Genomic DNA, 9,271 nt, shown 5'->3' with positions numbered 1-9,271 from the left:
AATTGGTGCTGGGTTTGACAAGTGACTGTCCATTCTCAATCTCCAACTCCAGCGTAGAGGACCGGTACAATTCATGTAACAATACAAAATGCCTTACATTAGATTTCTAATAGAACTTAAATAAACCCTGAAATAAACTTTTAATTATACCATACAATGAGTATGTACCTAAATAGACTCAAAAAGTAAAGATTATTCTATGTTTACATGCAGTGCCACTGTTTGTAAACAGTGACTGCTAACATATGGCTAGGGCGTTGCCCGTAGCAATGTAAGGTCAGTGTCCATTCACAACATGTGACATACTCGCCGATTCATTCATACAGACGACAGTGGTGATGTGCACTTTAACTCTAGCAGACGGCGCTGCGCTGCATAACTGTTTCGTTACGCAGACCTATTTGGCTGCTACACACCTCATATTCTTTAATGTTATATCTACATTTTGTTAGTACAGTCTCATTTTAGTTGTTACTTCAAAACCTTCTTAATCATTAATAGACACACAGTTGTGATTCACAGATATTGAGAGATTATTTCAGAATAAATCTCTTAAAGAAAATTTCGGCTACCAGAAACGTTGCGTTACTCAACAGTAAGAGTTACCATACCTTTCTCTTATCATAAATCTTGTTACTACTTACACAGCCAGTGGAACTGTATTCATGTGTACACATCTGTAATCGTTACATAACATTATAGCGTCAATATTCGTATGTTAATCATTATGTGACTTCATTTCGTAGGGGCTGATTGAACTGTTCATAGCTAGCATTTTACTCTTCATACTCCATATTATAAACCAGTGAACTCCTCTCCATACCTTATATAATGTGGCCTTATCTTTAAAACGTAAATGTATTGTTAATGTCCCTTGAGATTTTCGTGTTAGTGTTATGTCTTGCTCATGTCAATAATACTACGTCTATTCCCTTGTACTTCATAACCAGTTGGCGGAAACCACTTCGCCAATGAAAACCTCTTGAATGATGGGCCGACTCACATGTCGCCTTAAACCTCCATTTCCTCACACTACGTTATAATGGGCCGACTTACACGACGCCGAATAATTCTCCTTTCCTCACTTCTCATCTACAATTGGCCGACTTACCTGTCGTCTAAAAATAATACTCCTCCGTAACATAAACCTCTTTGGCAGGACCATCCCTTGCCTATAAACGCATACTCAATTACCTCAGCAGAAACTACGTCGCTGGCAAGTCATACTTAAGAATATAGTATTTACCTCCAAAAGGTTAACACAACCTTTGCACTAGTAATCTGCTGACCTCGATTTCTGCCACCAAATTTTATTCTTTCGTAACTTTCGTCATATTCACTTACCTGGTTTGGCGTCGTCCTCTTCTTCTGCGACTCATAGCTTATCTTTCGAAAACTTATACTATTTCATGTCTGATATAATTAAAGCCCATGTTTCACTTATCTGCTACTTTTGACAGATTTTTCAAACATAATGTGTAACATTATTCTTGCTGGTTCTTTAAAATTAAAAAAGGAATCGTTCCACTGTGTACTTTGTGATAGATGTTTCAAATGTCATTTAAAGCTATTCTGGTGTTTCTTAATGCAACGTAATACCATGTTGTCTTGCTTGGGCATCTGTGATCCTATGCTTTCGTGTTATAAAACTTCCTGTTCACATATATTCTGTCAATTCCTGTTTTTTACCTGTGCAATGCAGTTGTTTATCCTGCTGGGTTAGTATGCTGTCAATAATTGGGTTTGTTGTCACAGTTTGTGTAAAACTTTTGTCGTAGCTGTGGATAGAGATGAATGTTAAAGTAGACAGAATACAGCTCAGAATGAAAGCAGAGGAAGAACGAACAGCATGAAAGGAAATGAAGTAATGCAGTTAGTTAACTAGGGTACCTGGTAGTCGTCATCTACCTAGCAATGCAAAGAGCGCTATTGCCCCCTGAGGGTAATTAATGTTCAAAGTATTTTTTGATGTCTATAATACTGTTGAGTCCTTTGCTTACTTCCGTTTTTGTGTTAGCTACTTCCACAGCATTGGGGTGTGGAATTCTAATTATTTTGTATTTCCCTTCATACAATTCATGAAATTTCTTAATTCCTGAGTTTATCTTAGAAGACAATCGGAAATCCGATTTTCGACAGGGACAGCAAAACCGATTCAACATGCACATGTAAACGCGACACTGAAAAACGGTTTACGAGATTCGGTTTCCGTCTTCCGGAAGATGTGCCACATGTAAACGTATCTATACAGTCTCAGTTAAAAGACTTAAACCGGCGTAGCCCCACAATGACGACCTTCCTCCCAAAGCAGCCGTCCTGCCTTCATCCAATTCGTCTCTGCACGCCATCTCCTCTCACGTGCAGCTGTTGGAACCACCGGGCTGCAGCACTGCCGACACTGCTGACCTCACTTACCGCTCCAGTCGCCACCTACACTCCCCATGTTGGCACCAAGATTACGACTTCATCTCGTGAGCCTTCTCTCTGCCATGCTCCGGGACGTGCGTCTCGCGGGCCCCGAGGAATCGCTTCATGACGTCATCAGTAAAGCTGAAAGCGTGACAGCGCTGCCTGGTGACTAGACCTGTAAACAACTCTGTTGACGTAAGTGACGTCACACGTTGGCCACAGCGTTTGTGACTTTGTGCTGACTTGCTATCAGCCATTGTTTTGGAACGTCAAATCAATCCAGATTATTTGAATGAAGCTTCCATTAACAGAATTAAATGTAGAAAGAGGGTTTGAATGCGAATAATCTGGATTATGGTGACATAATAATCCGCAGCGTAGTCAAAGTTACACATTAGAGTCTTACGTGATTGATTGAAGCCAATTGATAACAAATTATTGGTCGAAAGGCAGAGCGATTTATAGCATAACACATATTACGCATTGAGGACAATGTGTATAAATGTTTTTAACGCATTAACTGCAGCTTACCAATGTAGGCTAACTACCACTGAGACGTTTGCAGCACGAATTTGTCTTTGAACCCATACCAGCAGTAGCAAATGCGGAAAAACAAATCAAATATGGTAAAGGATACGTAGTGGAACGCCCATTGCAATTTTCCAGTTTGTGTACGATATCTGTAAATAATATGCACCAAAACACGTCGGATGATTGTTCATTTTCTAATAAATGTTTTTTGGGGATGACCCAGTAGTTTTATTTTTTTATTGTGAGAAATGCATTAAATGTGGGAAAGTGCATTTAAATAAGCCGCAAACAAATATTAGGCAAAGCCACACGTCTGTCTGTTATCACAACCATTATTTCTCATTCGCTGTGTTCCACAACTGTCGACGAAATTATCGCTTTTCAACCTAATGTAGACCTCAGACTATGCTACAAATAGTTATTACTCCAGCTAAGGTTTCTAGGGGAAGGGGGCGAAATCCAGTATAGTGCTCTAGCCCAGATATGTGCTCTTGCCCAGTGTGTGTTACCGATATGCTTAAATTTTGATCGCTGTTTTTCTGTAAACAAACAGCTATATGCCAATCACATCTCCCTGTATGTAGTTTCTCAAAAATCCAGTTTATGTGATCTTAAGATAAAAAGAGCTCAATGAGGGAATATTAATAGATCCAAGCAGTAAGCCTACTGACATCTCCAAATTGTAAGACTGCTATAGATGCAAGTCACTGATTGTCAGTGTGTATCAGTGGGACAAAACATTTGAAGTAAATCACAAAGCTTAGGTTAGTTCAACTATTACTTCTTAATGTAGTAGGCAGTCACAATTTTCTTCCGTATTTTAATGTACATACATACTACACAAGCAACCAAATGGTACCTGGTGGAGGGTACCTTGTACCACTACAAATCATTTTCTTTCCTGTTCCACTCACAAACAGAGAGAGGGAAGAAAGGCTATCTACCATCCGAACCCAGATTTCTCATGCCTTCTAAATTTTTTCAATAGTGTTGTACAAAAAGAACATTATTTTCCCTCCAGGGATTCTCATTATACTCACACATAGTTAGAAAATACTGGTAACATATATAGCATCCAGACTCTGAGTTGCTTCAATGTGTTGCTTAAATCTGACCTGGATCTCAAACATTGGAGCAGTACTCATGAATGTGTCACATAATTGTTCTATACGGCTGGTGTAAGTGATCTTCCCCTCATTTCCAGTCACAAACTATATTCATCTTCCCAGAGGAAGGAAGTAACAACCCTGAAAGCTAGAAAGGTTGTGTTTTTTTTAAATTCAAGTGCTGTTTTTCTCTCATACTTTGTACAAGTCATTTCATAATTTTACAATGAGTACTGTCAGCTGTTCATATAATGGTAACATTAAAATCCTGTTAATTTGAAACTTAGTGTTAACATTAACTAGCAATTGCATTCGTGAGTCGAAACATTATGTTTAATTATAGTTATAGAAGGAGAAGCTAATAAAATATTTTTTTTACTTTGTATTTTTTTATTACCTTAGGATTTTCAGTTTTCTGCCTGATGTCTAGCAGCAACCTGTTAAAGACTTTCAATCAGAATGTGATATTCCATTCTGAATCGTAGGCAGGGATGTATAGTCTACATGGACACTGTTTTTACTTCCAGTATTTTGCAAGTTCATTTCACTGAACAGAGTAAAATTACACCTATTATGAACAACAAATACTATTAGGGAGTAAATACACTCCTGGAAATGGAAAAAAGAACACATTGACACCGGTGTGTCAGACCCACCATACTTGCTCCGGACACTGCGAGAGGGCTGTACAAGCAATGATCACACGCATGGCACAGCGGACACACCAGGAACCGCGGTGTTCGCCGTCGAATGGCGCTAGCTGCCCAGCATTTGTGCACCGCCGCCGTCAGTGTCAGCCAGTTTGCCGTGGCATACGGAGCTCCATCGCAGTCTTTAACACTGGTAGCATGCCGCGACAGCGTGGACGTGAACCGTGTGTGCAGTTGACGGACTTTGAGTGAGGGCGTATAGTGGGCATGCGGGAGGCCGGGTGGACGTACCATCGAATTGCTCAACACGTGGGGCGTGAGGTCTCCACAGTACATCGATGTTGTCGCCAGTGGTCGGCGGAAGGTGCACGTGCCCGTCGACCTGGGACCGGACCGCAGCGACACACGGATGCACGCCAAGACCGTAGGATCCTACGCAGTGCCGTAGGGGACTGCACCGCCACTTCCCAGCAAATTAGGGACACTGTTGCTCCTGGAGTATCGGCGAGGACCATTCGCAACCGTCTCCATGAAGCTGGGCTACGGTCCCGCACACCGTTAGGCCGTCTTCCGCTCACGCCCCAACATCGTGCAGCCCGCCTCCAGTGGTGTCGCGACAGGCGTGAATGGAGGCACGAATGGAGACGTGTCGTCTTCAGCGATGAGAGTCGCTTCTGCCTTGGTGCCAATGATGGTCGTATGCGTGTTTGGCGCCGTGCAGGTGAGCGCCACAATCAGGACTGTATACGACCGAGGCACACAGGGCCAACACCCGGCATCATGGTGTGGGGAGCGATCTCCTACACTGGCCGTGCACCACTGGTGATCGTCGAGGGGACACTGAATAGTGCACGGTACATCCAAACCGTCATCGAACCCATCGTTCTACCATTCCTAGACCGGCAAGGGAACTTGCTGTTCCAACAGGACGATGCAGGTCCGCATGTATCCCGTGCCACCCAACGTGCTCTAGAAGGTGTAAGTCAACTACCCTGGCCAGCAAGATCTCCGGATCTGTCCCCCATTGAGCATGTTTGGGACTGGATGAAGCGTCGTCTCATGCGGTCTGCACGTCCAGCACGAACGCTGGTCCAACTGAGGCGCCAGGTGGAAATGGCATGGCAAGCCGTTCCACAGGACTACATCCAGCATCTCTACGATCGTCTCCATGGGAGAATAGCAGCCTGCATTGCTGCGAAAGGTGGATATACACTGTACTAGTGCCGACATTGTGCATGCTCTGTTGCCTGTGTCTATGTGCCTGTGGTTCTGTCAGTGTGATCATGTGATGTATCTGACCCCAGGAATGTGTCAATAAAGTTTCCCCTTCCTGGGACAATGAATTCACGGTGTTCTTATTTCAATTTCCAGGAGTGTATGTCGACATGTAAGTGAAAGACTCCGAAGGGCTCTGAAAAGACTTCTGTAAGAAGCTGCGTTATCAATTTTACACAATAATTTTACTCACATGGATAAAAAGTTTTGTTAACTTGCCACATCAGATTTGAATAAAATCGCAAGCTTTTCATAGCAGCCTCCATCACCGTCACCAGTAATGGTACTGGTGTGGTGTACTGTAGCAGCACATTAAAAGTGAAACTTCCTGGCAGATTAAAACTGTGTGCCCGACCGAGACTCGAACTCAGGACCTTTGCCTTTCACGAGCAAGCGCTCTACCATCTGAGCTACCGAAGAACGACTCATGCTCGGTACTCACAGCTTTACTTCTGCCAGTATCTCGTCTCCTACCTTCCAAACTTTACAGAAGCTCTCCTGCGAACCTTGCAGAACTACCACTCCTGAAAGAAAGGATATAGTGGAGACATGGCTTAGCCACAGCCTGGGGGATGTTTCTCATTCTGGAAACATTAAAAGTGTTTCAATTGAATTGATTCTGCATTATTTCTCTTGCTCATGTCCTTGACATTAATGCTACCAAGTTGTGTTCTTGTACAGTAATTAGTTTCCATGTTATAACATGTTAAATATAGAAAGTTTAACTGTAACCAAGCAGTAGTTTTCTTTGATGACAATATCAGTTCCAGTGCACAACTGAATTTCTAAATCTGTCTTGTGGGGTGAAAATCCATTACTGCTGCTATCTTGTGCTGACAATGAGATGACTTTCATAGAAATACTGAATTATTTCATTTGTAATACAGTTTCATAGTTTTTGTAGTTGCTCATGACCTTTACACTATGCATCAGCATACAGAACTATCCTTGAATTTGGGGAGCAGTATTTTGTCATTTACATAAATTGACAAAAGAAAGTATCCCAGTACAAAGTCCTGGGTACCCTGCATTACATATCAGTAATTTTAGATCAGTGTATGCCACTCGCCATTCTTAAGAGTGAAAACTGATTTGTGTTAGATAAGGTTTCATTAAACTGTGAACAATTATCAGCATTATTACCCAGCCGTTTTCCCAGAGTATTTACTATCTCTCTCTACAAGCAATTGATAGAGATTAGCTTTCCCATCTATAGCTTATCGCAGAAAGTTCAGTAACACCTTCAACATGTAAGGAATTGAGCACCAACTATTGGCACTTTTGCAACATCACCATAAGGTTTGATATCCCTACTGAAAGACGAGCAGAAATTTTTTGTTAATTGGTGCATAATAAGGTTCTTTTTTGGTATACCAGTGCTCAGTAATAACTGAAACATCTGGTTTATTAAAACATGCTATTATGTCCAAATCATTGTGCTTACTTCCTAGGCTCGTAAAGTTTTGGAAGATGATCTTTGTTCGCAGGTTGCATTGTCACCACATGTTTTTTCTTTTTTTTGTTTGTAACCATAAATATCCTCATTAAGTAAATCAGATGTACTTGTCAAACTGGGAAGAGGACACAAAAAGGCCACACATGTACAAAATAATAATAAAATGAAAGATTCAAAACGAGTTTCTTACAGCAAAATGTAAAACTTAATTGTTTTTGGATATATTACTTACTTATATCCTTCATTCAAAAACTTAAGAAGGCTGTTAGTTTAGTGTCTTCAAGGCATAATGCTGTTTCATTGAGCATCGCAACAATCAAGCCTGAGATAGTAGTGTACTATGATACTACCTATGAAGAAATTGATGCACTGGATACGAAGTGCACTGTTCAGTCGACTCAGCAGGTGTTCCAGAAGATGGCCCTGTACTATTCTGTAGCATCATAAATATTTGTGATGTATATACGTTAGTGATATATTCATCACTGACAGAAAATTTAATAATCACATTTTTCCTTCAAGTTTCTGAAATGGCAGTTGATATCATATCTGAAGAGACAGCCATCAACCCACACTTTCAGCATGAAGTAGGACTACAATTACCAGAATTCTGAAATGTGGATCTAGTAAACCTAGAGATGCTCTAGGAAAATAAGTAAGATGTGACATATGTCCCAGATCAAAGATGAGAAAATGAAAGGTTGCTGTATTAGTTATAGCACACAAATATGCAGTGACTAAGAAGAGTGAAATGACTGTGTTCAAAGCTATGTAGACTTGTTTAATTCCTGGTTTAAGTAATTCACATTATTTCATTGCTGTGTTTCCTGCTGCCATCCATTAATACCAGAATGTCAACAACTACTTTGTTACTTTAAAATCTTCAACATGTTCACTGTGGCTGACACAAAGGTCAATAAGAGCTACTAGCCACGAGCTTTTAAGTGTCAGCTGCAGTGAATGTGCAAAACAAGAAAATTTTTGCAATTTAATTTAAAGTCCTATTCAGCTTCCTTTTTCAGGCGTGTTTATTTTTAAATATTAAAACTGGTGAGAGTTTCATTACAAGACCCCTAATTTTGAAATCTGGATGACATCATCCCAGCACTGCAACAGAATATGCACCATACACAACAGGTTCAATGCAATCTCTCCTCTCCACAAATTTGCACCTCAGATGTGTTATATGTCATATATATGTTATACATCATATAATACTACAGTTAATTTTCCATATATCTGAGCAAAACGAGTTATTGTGTGTCCATGTTTATCTCATCTAGGCATTGCATCTTTCCCTTAACTTCAGTGTGCTTTACAATAAAATTTGTATGAAAAGTTTTCTGTGTAAATTACCTATTCTACAGCTAATGCTTGTGTAACCCAGTGTGCCATTCAGGTGGGTTTACTGGTGTGTCAATATAACTGTCAGGTTTGGTTTGAAAGGGGTTCTTGAAATATATTCCCACATAAATTTTTATCTATTCTCAGTTGCAAAATATATTACACACTGTCAGTGCCATTTCAATGCAAAGATTTTAAATCATGCTGGGGAATATACCAATAACACAGTTGCAGCATACCTCAGAAATTTAATTTTAGTTGCTTCAACCAATGACAATTACGGACCAAGTCTTACACTGCCCTGTTTTGTGTATTAACCCGTTGGCTGGTATGAAGGTGCCGGTGGTCACAGCAGATTGCTCTGCTGGGGCCAGCACTGATCTCATGGTAACAACCAGGTATCAGCAATTTTACACTTTGATCTTACCAAAGAAAAATATTTACTTATATTTGATATCCCTTACCATTTCAAGACAATTTTTCAGTTTGCGGTATTTTTA

This window comes from Schistocerca americana, chromosome 6 (assembly GCF_021461395.2).
Source record: "Schistocerca americana isolate TAMUIC-IGC-003095 chromosome 6, iqSchAmer2.1, whole genome shotgun sequence".
NCBI lineage: Eukaryota > Metazoa > Arthropoda > Insecta > Orthoptera > Acrididae > Schistocerca > Schistocerca americana.
This window is presented reverse-complemented; position numbering follows the sequence as displayed.